The sequence below is a fragment of the Echinops telfairi genome, unplaced genomic scaffold (assembly GCF_000313985.2).
Source record: "Echinops telfairi isolate 266 unplaced genomic scaffold, ASM31398v2 ScPeMD7_10;HRSCAF=50, whole genome shotgun sequence".
Taxonomy (NCBI): Eukaryota; Metazoa; Chordata; class Mammalia; order Afrosoricida; family Tenrecidae; genus Echinops; species Echinops telfairi.
In genome coordinates, this window is record NW_022103907.1 from 6,552,417 (window position 1) to 6,566,044 (window position 13,628).

Sequence of the window (13,628 nt, forward strand, 5' to 3'; positions counted from 1 at the left end):
GAAGAGAGAGAGGTGGAAAGAGTTGCTCTGTATGCTAATGAAGCTGGCTGAGCCAACGTGGGGTTTTTGAGAAGGTTTGCAAATGAGAAGAATGCGCTTCAGTTTGTGACCTCCTGGCAGGGCAGCGGCGTTTATCAGGAGGCGCATGTGACTGGCTAAGACACAGAGCCTGGCTCGCAGGAAACAGCTGCTGGCAGTGTGCTCAGACCTTGGCAGCTGGACAGGCAGGCGCTCATGTGGGGAGCACCGCGGAGCACAACAGCCCTGTAAGTAACTGGAGCACTTTGCTCTGTGTGAGTGTGTGTGTGTGAGTGTGTGCGTACGTGTAGATGCACACCACACCGCCCACGGTGTTGGATTCTGGGGTTGATTTCGCTGCTGGCATTAGATGATCAGAAGGGGTTTTTTTGTTGTTTTTTTTAACCTGTTGTTACTGGCCCATTTGTAGCTTTACTGGCTTTTTTTTTTTTTAACCTGTCACTTCCAGCAACCTTGCTTTCCAACCTGGATGGGACCTAAGACTTGCTCCCTATCTAAGAAACAGACCATTAGTTTCCTGCTGTCCAGAGTGCTGTTGGTCCGTGGTCTCAGGTTTAAGGTCAAGATGTGTGCTACCAAAGAGAGAACTTACTGAGGTTTTTTTAATGACTGTATTTTGTTTTAACTCACCTACCCGACTCTTGAAACCCAAAAGCTGACTTAAAAATCAAGAACACTTTTGAGTTTATCTATGTCTAATGTGACCTTTTCCTCTGAAGTAGAAGACACTCAATGGCTGTGAGGTGTTTTTTTTGGTGGGAGGGTGGGGGTGGAGTCAAATTTAAAGACGATTTAATTTACCTGTGTCAAACAGTCGGCAGACTAGAGATTTGAAGGGTGCATGTTTAGATTTAGGTTAGAAATTATATGTGGATTTCAGATACGCTTTCCAGAGCAATGACAACTGTGTCTGACAAACCAATCCACCTTCATGCCGTTAAAACAAAAACTATCGGTGGCACCTCGTCCTTTTTTTAGATCAGGGAAAGTTTGTCTTTTCTGTGTGATGCTCAGGGACTTTCTCCCTTGTTTTTGACCCACACTATCAAAGTGCTCCTGAAGCAGGCTTTCACATAACCGAGAGGACCGCTTCTTTCTCAGGCTCTCGCGGTGATAATGGGGCACAGGTTTTTCCAGAGCAGCAAGCAGCCACCATCCTGGAATTGGTTGTTGTTCAGGGACATCTGTCTTTCCTCAGTAGTCACTAGACAGGACACTTAAGAAGAAAGGAAAAGGGGGGTGGGGGGGAGGGAGACGGCAGAACGCTGCCCACAAATGATGTAAACCTCTGGAAGTGACAGTATTCTGAATCAGAGGGCTGCACAGAGATAGTCAAAGAGCTTCCTTTTTCTGCATTGCCCGGGCAGGAGGGTGGGCAAGCAGAGAGTGCTTGGCTCATCTGAATTCTTTCCAGGCAGCTGTGCTGCTTACAGCAGGGCTAGGACACCCTGAAGCGTGCTTGTTTCCCGGGGCCCAAGGTAACCCTGCTTCCTCTCCAATTTCACCCACCCATGGTGACACAAGGAGAGTGGCTTGAACGTGGCCCCAGGACACTGCTGGCTCTGCCTCCGAGTTGCCAAACCCAAGACCCCTGGCTGAAGTGGTTTTAGCAGCACCACCTGGGAAATTGCTGGTCCAACCTTGGAAAGCTCCGCTCTTCTTAAAGGGTAGAAGACGCCCTAAAACCAAAGTGTCCAAAGTGTGGAGGCAGACCACAGCAACACACAAGCCAATCCCCCTTCCTCTTTATGCCACTGGGGCCTTGGGGCCCTGTGACTTCCCTGTCTGATTGGAGGGCTTGCTCCCTGCTTGGCCAGTCTGCAGGAAGATTTCTCCTGGCATAGCTAGTTTTCCCACAGTCTGATAGTGGAAAAGCACTCTTCGGTGAAATTGTTTCTCTGGGGGGAAAAAAAACCCCAAAAACAAAAAGTAGAGCTTCGCAGGGTCAGGGAAGTCTGAATAGGAGTCGGAATAGCTTTTGAATGAGCAGAATGCTGTATTTTCTTTTTTAAATCATTTTATTAGGGGCTCATACAACTCTTATCACAATCCATACATACATCAATTGTGTCAAGCACATTTGTACATTCATTGCCCTCATCATTTTCAAAACATTTCCTCTCCACTTAAGCCCCTGGCATTAGGTCCTCATTTTCCCCCTCCCTCCCCGCTCCCCCCTCCCTCATGAGCCCTTGATAATTTATAAATTATTATTTTGTCATAGCTTGCCCTGTCTGGTGTCTCCCTTCACCCACTTTTCTGTTGCCCATCTCCCAGGGAGGAGGTCACACACAGTTCCTTGTAATCGGTTCCCTCTTTCCAACCCACTCTCCCTCTACCCACCCAGTATTGCCACTCACACCACTGGTCCTGAAGGGATCATCTGCCTTGGATTCTCTGTTTCCAGTTCCTATCTGTACCAGTGTACATCCTCTGGTCTAGCCAGACTTGCAAGGTAGAATTCGTATCATGATAGTGGGGGTAGAGAGGAAGCATTTAGGAACTAGAGGAAAGTTGTATTTTTCATCGTTGCTAAATCACACCCTGACTGGCTCGTCTCCTCCCTGAGACCCCTCTGCAAGGGGATCTCTAGTGGCCTACTAATGGGCTTTGGTTCTCCACTCCGCACTCCCCCCATCATTCACTATAGTAGGATTTTTTTTGTTCTGATGATGCCTTATACCTGATCCCTTCGACATCTCGTGATCGCATAGGCTGGTGTGCTTTCTCCATGTGGGCTTTGCTGCTTCTGAGCTTGATGGCTGCTTGATTACCTTCAAGCCTTTAAGACCCCAGATGCTATACCTTTTGATAGCCGGGCACCATCAGCTTTCTTCACCACATTTGCTTATTCACCTGCTTTGTCTTTAGCGGTTGTGTCGAGAAGGTGAGCATCATAGAATGCCAATTTAATAGAAGAAAGTATTATTGCATTGAGGGAGTACTTGAGTGGAGGCCCAATGCTGTATTTTCTTTGTGGAGGTCCACGGGTTATTTTGAAAAACAGAAAAATAAAAACCAATGATACCTTGACTTTCGAACTCTTAACCACAATATGGTAAAAATAGTACATCCACAGAGACAAAGACTTTTAGATCTGGTCAGCCATGAAAGCATGCACTCCTGAACGGCTTTATAGGAAGGATGAGGGAGTTGTACCACACTTCGCTAGATCACAGTACTAGTGACAGCATCAGAAAAGAGAACTATGTTGTCTGCTACTGTTTCCAATAACCCGTCGCCTTCTGGTGACTCCATGTGTGTCAGAGGAGACCTGTGCTCCACAGGGGTCCCAATGGCTGACAGTTTGGAAATCCGAGGGTGAGCCCTAGAGGATTGCTATAGGATCGTAGAAACAGAAACCTCAAAGTGGGAAGCTATTGATTCTCAACATGCCTTTCATCTAGTTCTATACAGTTTTCCCATCTTGCTACCTTTTCCCTAAGGAGCCCTGGTGACATAGTGGTTACATGTGGGGCTGCGAACCATAAGGTCAGCAGTTCAATACCATCAGCCATTCTGAAGGAGAGGCCGAAGACTTTCTACTCCTGTAAAGAGTTACAGCCTCAGATACACACAGGGACAGTTCTACCCCCTCCTATATGGTCGCTATGAGTTGGCATCCACTCAATGCTGGTGAGCCTGGCTTGGTTTGGTAACCCTTCCCGAAAGAATCGTGTGCTCTTTGATTTACACCACATCAAAACAGGAGTTTTGGCATTTTTCAGGGATTTGAATCATTTTTTCTTTTAAATGTGCTTTGAATTTGGGGAATGAAAAGAAGGCACAAAGGGAAAGATCTGAACTGAGGAGTGGATGGAGGTAAGATTTCCCAACAAAATTTTCAGAGGACAGCTTTGCTACCCATGGAGAAAAAGAAAGTATCAATTTTGATGGAAAAAAGAAATCCTGCATGCAATATTCCCGCCGTTTTGACACACACACACCCACACCCACACACACACACCCCCCGCCGCAATGCAGTGCTCAGTTTTCTTAGAATTTCTTCATAATTTGGGAATGTCCACAAAGGCAACAGAACCTTTGGAGCTGACCTCTCTGCTGCGAATTTAACTGGCTCAGGAGATCTCCCTGGAAGCAATGGTTGGGATTGGACTTTGCTCTCTAGGTTGTCCTTGAATTGGGAAATCCAAGACACCCTTGGATTTCATTCCATAAAATTGTATTCATTAGTTTTGATCTTGCTTAAGATGTTGACCAGCTCTTTGAGCTAGCCGATATTTCTTGAAATAGGGTTTATTTTTTTTAAGTATCTTTTTTTTCTTCAGCTGTTTGTTGTGAATTGGTGAAGGTGTGCAGAGAAGATCATAAGTTTTACATTCAATAAATTATGCATATTTGGTGTCCTTTCATTCACTGTAGTCCCCTTGATGTGACACTGCTCTTTTCTCTTCTAACCCTTCTCAACAGCATCCTTGGGTAGTTGCCGTCCCTGGATTCCAAGTGACTGACTATTCTAAGATAGGCACACACCTTATAGTACAGTGTTGTTGTTCTTAAATTGAGCCATAGCTCCCACAGTGGTGAAGACATTCTGAGGAGTCTAAATATATAAATGAGAGAACTTGTCTGTAGCCATCCATGGATCTCAGAGGCATGTTTAAACATGTTTTCTTTGGAACAATCTTTTGCCTACATGAACTAGTAGCCCTGGTAGCATAGGGGGTTATGCATTGGGCTGCTAACTGCAAGGTCAGCTGTTCAAACCCCCTAACCACTCCTTGGGAAAAAGACGAGACTTTCTGTGCCAGTAAAGATTTACAGCCTGGGAACACTCCAAAGAGCAGTTCTCTGTCCTAAAGGGTTGCTATAGTCAGAATTAACTCGATACAATGGGTTTTAAATAAATGAACCAGTCACAACACTTTTTGACTTATTGTCACAGATTGGCAAGCTTTTCTTTGGAGGGGCCTCAGGGTGAACTTCACCTTCAACCTTTCAGTAAACAGCTGAATGTGTTAACAGTTTGCACCACCCAGAGACTCCACCATCATGATAGTATAGTAATGCCCATAATGATCAGTTATACCTTTTGTTTATTATGTACTTATAATGTCAGATGATGTGCTAAGCAAGTGTGTTGACTTTCAGATAATCCTTGCAATAACTCTGTGCACAACCAAATATTATTGTGCTGGTTTGCTAGTTGGTGAGATTGAGACTTGGCTGCCCATGCACAGATGGGAGTCAAGATTTGAGCGCAGAACCCATAGCCCTTAGCCCCACGCTCCACCCCTACACAGCTTCTCAGAAGACCAGTCTTTCTGGGCATTCACGAAACTATTTTCACCAGGGAATTTTTCTTATATTCAAAGCTTGCCAGGCACCAGAATAGAAGAACCAAAGACATACATGAGCAAGCCCACCCAGAAACACCTGGGTGCTTCACCCAAGAGAGGGTGAGGGACTCTGTCAGGGACCAGGAAACGCAGTGCATGAGGCCTATGGCCGCCGTGTTCATCACTCCTGAGTTCACACGGCTGCTGATTTCACAGGGAGAGCAAAAGAAGGGATGAGTAAAGACGGGGCAATTAGGCTCAAGAACTCTGGGCAGACTTCTCTCTAAAAGATGAGATGACAGAGCTGTTTGGACACCAGGGAGACATGCCTGTAGCCGCCTCATCATCAGGGCTGGTGCCTGAACAGGACCCGGCCCCAGGGATCCACACGCACACTCCTGAGCTACACTGTGGTGCGAGCATTAAATAGATACAAGCATGAGAACGCATGTCCTCCTCCCACATGTCCACTGAAAAGCGCATGAAATGCAATGGGGAAGATTTCCAGCACCACCTGGTTAGACCCCCTGCAGTTGAGGACCATTTGGCTGTCCCTGTCGCAGGAAGGGCTGGGCTTCCCTATGGCCGTCCAAGCCCAAGTTTTATAGGATCCCCGGCCAGCAGCATGTTTTTCTTTTTTGTCTCTGAAAATAGTCCAGTGGTGAGGGCCACATCAAGAGTTTTATTGCTAACCCAGAACACCCTGCTCTCCCTGAGCCTTCTGGCCTTTGCCTCATCTTTTCCGGTCACTCCTTTCCTGGGGAGGGTGGCCCCTCCATCCATAAGGAGCCCTGCTGATATGGTGTGGTGGCTGGGCTGGTTCATCACAAAGTCATGTGTCCCCACCCCGCCAGCCACTAGACGAGAGGAAGATGAGGCTCCCAGCTCTCAGAGATTCAAGGTCACAGAAACCCAGAGGAGCTGTGCGGGCCCAGAAGGTCACACAGCACTGCGTCAGAAGGGACTCATGGTTGTGACCACTCCCCCCACGCCTCCGTGCTAAGCTGCCCCGGTATTGATAAACTCTTACCCTACTGGCTAGTTGGAGCTCCACACAGAGAACTGGCTGTCCGAGGGGGTTGTTGATGAATAAAAACAGTGAACTTAGTCACTATCTTTCTGTTTGTTCTTGATCTGTGGACGAGGCTCCCAGGGCAGGAGGCTGGCAGTGAGCAGGGGAAGTCCTTGGTGGAGGAAAGAGAGGGGTGGAATTTCTCTTTTGTCTGAGATGCCAGTAAGTGCACTTTCCTCCCTGCACCCCTCAAACAAACTAGTTTCTTTCTCATTGTCTCCAACAGATTGCAAGGCAAGCCCATGGGCGAGGTGTCGGGCTCATCGAATTTTTCTTTATTTTTTTTTTAACTTCTTAATTTTGAATTGGGTGAAGGATTCCAGAGCAGGTCATCTGTTTAACATGCAAGAATCCAGATACATTTTGCTTCACCTCATTCACAGTAATCTCCTCCTTGAGACTCCTTCTCCCTTCTGGTGTTGCTCCTGCCTGCACTCCTCCTCTGGCCAAGCGTTTCTGAACTGTCCCCTTGGGAAGATCCTGCCCCTTGGATCACAAATGGCTGATACTTCTACGGTGTGTGCACCTCACGACTGTTCATGTTTCTCTTATAGATCTGACTATGAGCCATGAGGGGGATTCATTTCCAGACCTGAAGGGTGATGAAAGGCCATTGTCTCAGGGTTTGTGAACTTTCCATAGCAAATGTCCACTTCTGTCTTCTGAGGTTCCTCCCAATGGGCTTGACGTCTCAATCTTTTGGTTGACAGTCAAACCCTTAACTGCTTCCACCACCCAGGGACACACCCTTCTCCTCTTACCTGTCATACCCTTACAGACTGACATGAACTTGGCTTTAAGTTTCACAAACGGAGATAGAACAGCACAGAAATCCACCTCTTGAACACTTATATCTATATATGGTTCTCCACATTTCCCCACGTGGTTAAACGTAAAAAACTAAGGTTAGTGATCATGAAAAAGAGTGCTGAGTAATATGCAACTAATCAGGGATTTTTAAAGATATTGTTATTCAGGAGAAAAAAATGAAGCAAGTCTTTGAGAAAGTTATCAATTTCCTCCAAGTTTATTACAACAAGATGACACATTTTGTTGATCACTCAAGGGATAGCTAGCAAAGGGACTTTCTAATCTGCTTGACGCCTCTAAAAATAAGCCCGATCCAACAGCAGTCAGCCCAGGGCAGTCTGCTAAGCAGGAACCATAGGAAATTACCTTTAGCCCTCGCAGAGAATTGCTTATTTCCATGGAAATCAGCATCAGTGTCGTGTTCTCATCACTATATGGGATTCGAAGTCTCTGCTTCTTTTGTTTCCCTCTTTATTTATTTATTTATTTATTTATTTATTTTTATGTTTCCCTCTTTTTAAAAAAAAATCACTGTGCCTGCAGACTCTGTCGTGGGCAGAGTCACAATGCTTGGGTCTTCTTTGAGCCCATTTTTGTTGGGTACAGGGAAGTCTAGCTTTGCTTATATAGGTATTTTCAGGGATAAACAGTGTCATACACTTTGCCTCAATTCTGGCCAAGAGCGGGGGCATCATCACCACGTCCCAATGAGAAAACGAGTGACGTGCTAGTGGCTTCCAAAGCCATGCCTGTTCTTTTAAGATATTCTTTCAGAAAAAAATGAATTTCAGATATGCCCATGCACTTACATATCTGTGGAATTGTCCTTTGTGATAAAAAGTGATCTAACATATTTTTAACTTCGGGTGAGCACAGGTCAAATGGATGTCATTCTTGAACTCTGTCATCTCTTGTACATCCACGATGATGCTCCCTTAGTCACACACCAGGGTATTTGCTCAGGGTACGTTTGTAAAGAAACTTACCGATCGTCTTTCTCCCCTGCAGACCCAATGTGGTTGAACTGAAGTCATATTGTTGTGGCATGATGTAACATTCAACCTCTGAAGAGGGCTTAATTGTTGTTTGTTGAGACATTAAAAGATACAGTCCACTGTCCAGATTGTACTAACCTTGCCCTACCATTAATATGCTTGGAATTTCTGTCTTTGTCCAGATTGTACTAACCTTGCCCTACCATTAATATGCTTGGAATTTCTGACATTAAAAGATACAGTCCACTGTCCAGATTGTACTAACCTTGCCCTACCATTAATATGCTTGGAATTTCTATCTGCTTACAGCATTCTTGTTCCCACGGGGAATAGTGTACTCTGACCATCTGGAACAGTACCTCCTAGAACCCTTCCCGTCGGCAAACTGATCTGTTCACAACTGAGAGCATTTGACGACAGCACTGTCAATATGTGGGCAAGGTCCTACAAGTGACCTTGTATGGTACCTGGTGGGTTTACAGTGCCACTGCACACTGTAATGGCTGAAGCTTCTCCCCCTCACTGCCACTGAGTTCTTTCTGACTCAAGGCAAACCAGTAGGGTAGAATAGGATGTAGGACTGAATAGAATTGCCTCTGTGAGTTCCTGAGACTGTCGCTCTTTTTACAGGAGTAGAAAGCCTCGTCGTTATCTCAAGGAGTGACTGGTGGTTTCAAACTACAGACCTTGTGGCTCGCAGCCCCACACATAACCCACTCTGCCGCCAGAGCTCCCTGACTAAAGCTTAGAGGGAGTAAAGAACCAGTCAGTCATGTTGTGACCTATGAGCTATTTCACAGGCAGTCTTTGGTTACAAATGTTCAACTAAGGTCAACTCATATTTGCCCTTTAAAACTTTCAAGCCATTGGACTTAGTCTTAAACCAAAAATAACAAAATCATTGAACCAACTCTTAAAGCAAAACCCAAACTCCTGGCTTCCCATAGATTTTCTAAGACTTCAGTCTTAGGGAAGCAGACTGCTGTATCTGCCTCCCATAGAGCAATGGTAATCTTTGGTTAGGGACTGTGTATTTCACCATTGTGCTGCCAGAGCCTCTTGAACATTGTGATAAAAAGTTAGTCATCACAAGAAATAAATAGATTAAAAAATTCTTCATCACAACGACCTTCACTTGTTGCTCAAGCAGCTTTTAAATCATTGTATAGGCATCACACTTCTCTTAAACAAAAATAACGATATCAGAATGGTGTCTATTATGAGTTGCCCTACACATTCAACGTAAAGACACATTTAGAAACAGATCTCATTCATAACCCAGGGACTGCCTGTAGTGTCTTAAAAGTAACTTTCTTTTTTGAGAGGAATGCAATAGGAAGCCTTCTTTGAATTCATATCCTAAAAAATATTTCCTTCATGTATTGCCTCAAAAGAATTTTCCCTTAGAGGTTAGTATAAAAATCAGAATTGGTCATAACTGTCCAGAAGACAAAAGGGGGAAAGGAATTAGAAAAAGAGAATGATAGAGTAAATGCCTACCTTCCTAAGCCGTTTCTATAGAATTTGAAGTTATGCAAACCCTGCTGCCCCTATGGTAAGTGGAGAATTCAACGTAGTAGCTAAAAGATTTATGTAACCCCGATATCTCAATACTTTTTAAAGCTTTCTTTTGTTCAACTTGGTCTTCTTATTTGCTGAAGGCACACCTAGTTGCCAAATGTGGTCCTTTTTATATATAGGTTTGGGCCAGGGCTCTGAACCACTTTATTCCTGTTTGACCCTCTGGTGAGAATTTGCATTTCTACCCCTGATGAATCTCTGGTGGTGTAGTGGGTGACGCTTCCAGCTGTTAACTGAAAGATAGATACTTCTGAGAGCAAGCTGAGGCTGTCTGCACATGTAAAGATTTACAGTCTTGGAAACCCTATGCTCGGTCTACATGAGTCAGAATCAATGGCTGTGGCTTTAAGTGATTTGAATGGCTTTTCTTTTTCCCCTGTGGAGGTTTTTATACTAGCTAAAGGGAAGGGTGGTAGAGAATACATTAGTCCAGGAGCTGATCAATGTACATTGGCATCAGGCATAAGAGCTAAGAAAAAGAAAAAGATTGTTTAGCCATTACTGTGATTTGTTTTGAAAAAGCAATGTTGTCTCACTCAAATTTTCAGAATGAGTTAAGACAATGTCCATTGAAGTCCTTCAGGAAGGGATTTCTTCCTAAGAATTCACAAGTGCAGGTTGATTTTATAGAACTCTTTAGACTTGGGCTCAGGGAACTACAAGAAAAGCAAGAGAAACGTCCCTCTCCAGCCCTGGACCATCATGGGGGAGCGTCCTCAAGCTATCTGGAGCTCAGAAACCACTCAAGACATTAGCACGGTTTCCAGATAGAGGAACTAAGCTTAACCTTGATATTTGGTTCTGGAAAACTCATCTTATGAATTCGATTTGACTGAACGCTGGACTGTGCTTTAACTTTCATTTCTGTTTTTTTTTTTAAAACAAGAAAGCGGTCCATGTATGCATGGAATGCTTGCAATTCAAAACCATCTGAGTGGACAGGATGTGTTAGAGATCACTATGCTTTTATTGCAAGGACGAGCTCCTATCTGAGCAGCAGAGACCGAGACGTTTCTGTCCGTTCTTTGCCTCATGACTCAGATTGTGAGGTTAGTCCCCCTGTATTTTCCTTCTACGACAAACATTTTAACTACAGTAGTTTGTGATAATTCTACAAGGGAGAGAAATGAGACTGACACTTATTTTCGCAACACCCAGAGATAGGCGTTATTGTTGACACTCTTACAGAAGAGGAAAAGAAATAGCAGAGGCTGAGTGCCTATGATGAAGTCACAAGTCAGGGGATGGTGACAAAGGCCATGCTTCTGTGAGAAGAGCAACCACTCTGTGGAGCTGGGATTCTGCTGGCCTTACTGTGCAGCATGATGGATTAAGACAGCGGTTCTCAACCTGTGGGTCGCGACCCCTTTGGGGGGGAGGGGGGCCGAATGACCCTTTCACAGGGGTCGCCTAAGACCATTGGAATACACATCTTTCTGATGGTCTTAGGAACCCTGACACTGCTCCTCTATCCGTCTCCAGGCAGGTCCGCAGGTCCGCCCACATGCAGATATGCTGATCTGTGAGAAAGAAGCTATCTCAACCTTCACACTGACGTTGGGTTTTTACACATACTGTCGCAAAATGTAGCAATGTAGTTTTCCTGTTTTATTAAGACTGTTACCCATGCTACACCATGCTTCAAGGCAAAATTTCATTTATTTGTCATTAGAAATAAATATTTCACGGGGTGAATAAGCAAATGTGGTGAAGAAAGCTGATGGTGCCCGGCTATCAAAAGATATAGCGTCTGGGGCCTTAAAAGCTTGAAGGTAAACAAGTGGCCATCTAGCTCAGAAGCAACAAAGCCCACATGGAACAACAGAAATAAATATTTCACAATCTATAATGACATATTGTTTTGGAGATTCATCACTGTACTTTCATGATGTTCAATTTGTCACAATGAAAATACCTCCTGCCTATCTAATATTAACATGACGATTCATCACAGTAGCAAAATGACAGTGATGAAGTAGCAACGAAAATAATTTTATGGCTGGGGGTCACCACCACAGGAAGAACTGTATTCCAGGGTCGCAGGATTGGCACTGGGAAGGTTGAGAACCACGGCACTAAGGAAACCATGCCAGAGGCAGCACCATTTACATTAGAAGGCTGCAAAGACAAAGTTGTGGCCTCCGAGTTCGTAGACATATGCTTGCACCCTGAACCTTGCTTACAGGCCTGCACAGGTCAAACTCATTCTGTTTTCATTGTTAAGGGGGTCTCTTGACCTTGGTGCTCTACACTTCAGGCCACGTGATGTTGCCAACCTAAGCCTCTGGCAGCCCCCCAAAATCATGACATCATTGCGTTGATAGTGATAGGAATGAAAGAAGCCTGGTGGTTAGACCTGGCTGATTCACTAGCAGTGACCGTTTTGCTTTACATTTGACTTGATTTTAACAAGCAGTGGCATAATATTGAAACCTAGAGGGGGAACCATACTTGCTCTATAAAATGTTTCTTGCGCCGCAGTACTTAGAGACTAAGGGATGAAGCAAGCTTTGAAGTAGAACCAATGTAACTTAGCTCACGTGATTTTAGTTCTCTGAAAACTTGTGGAAGAAATATTGCTATTGATCTTTCTTTGGAAACCATAGGAACTTTGGCTGACTGAAGTCAGTGATTGGGGCATTTTTGTGTATCATTGAAGATTTTTATCTTTTTCAGTTGCTGGGATGACTGAGAAATGTGTCATGCTTAAGATCTTACAAATATTTGGAACATTATTTCACATCAAGCTTGAGGAAGAGAATCTAATGTGCTTGGAAAACATTTTTGAGTTTAATTTCCAGATAGGGAAAAAAAGGTTTAAACCAAAAGTTATTGGAATCTCAACAGGCACAGTCTAATTTATGGGACCCCTTCATGTGGAAGCCAGCATTTGCATTGAGGTAATAAAAATGATAGGAGAGATCCACACATATGTTCATATATAAACACGTGAAAGATGATTCATTTGAGAAATGGTTTAAAACATTCTCATGCTGCATATTGCATACAAATGACTAATGACATATACTTTACAGAATATTAGCTCTTAAGGAGGCAGATAAACATTTCAAAGAGCAAGTACAATAATCATAGCATCATACATGGATAGATGTTCTTTAAAAGTGGTTTGTAGAAAGCTCAACAGGAGTTTGGAGAGGGAAGATGACTAACTATATTCATATCAGGATGAGTCAGGAAATATTTCCTAGGATTGATAACATTTAATCTGAGTATAAAAGGGTGGGTAGTCATTGTCCTAAAAGAGAAAAACATTTAAAACATTTCCCCCTAATTGTAGGAATATCACGTAGCTTGGTAGAAATGAAAAATAGGATACATGTTAGTGGAGGGGGGCAGGGGCGAGTGGGTGAGAGAAAATGCTCCTAAGACAAAGTAGTTCAGATACTTCATTTTTGAGGAAACTTGCAGTTCCAAAAGCATTTTTATAAAAGACATTCCAACATACACACAAAAGTAGACATCACAGTATAACGAACCTCCATGCATTTATCGTCTGACTTTCAAATTTTTCAATATATGGCTCCCATCTTGGTTTTATGTACACTCTCACCATGACCTTCCCTTCCCATATATTTAAAAATATTTTAGCAGTTTTATTGACATGAAATTCACATATCATAGAGTTCAGTACTTTAAATGTATTTAAAACAGTTGTGTAATCATTACAATCAATTTTAGAATATTTTCTTCTTCCGTGAACACACCATTATTAGTTCCTCATTCTCCTCTTTACTTCCCCTGTCACAATTCCAGGAAAATATTAATTCACTTACTATCATAATAGATTTTTCTATTCTAGATTTCATATAG

At 43.7% G+C, this 13,628-nt stretch overlaps 1 protein-coding gene across 1 annotated transcript in view; it reads left to right on the forward strand.

Moving 5' to 3' along the window:
• Window positions 1-46: 46 nt before the first annotated feature.
• Window positions 47-13,628, forward strand: part of RASGRP3 (RAS guanyl releasing protein 3) — a gene marked incomplete at its 3' end in the record, with an annotated part of 89,272 nt that continues 75,690 nt past the window's right edge. The window contains exon 1 of the mRNA XM_045287026.1: window positions 47-266. The remainder of the gene's footprint in view (window positions 267-13,628) is intronic.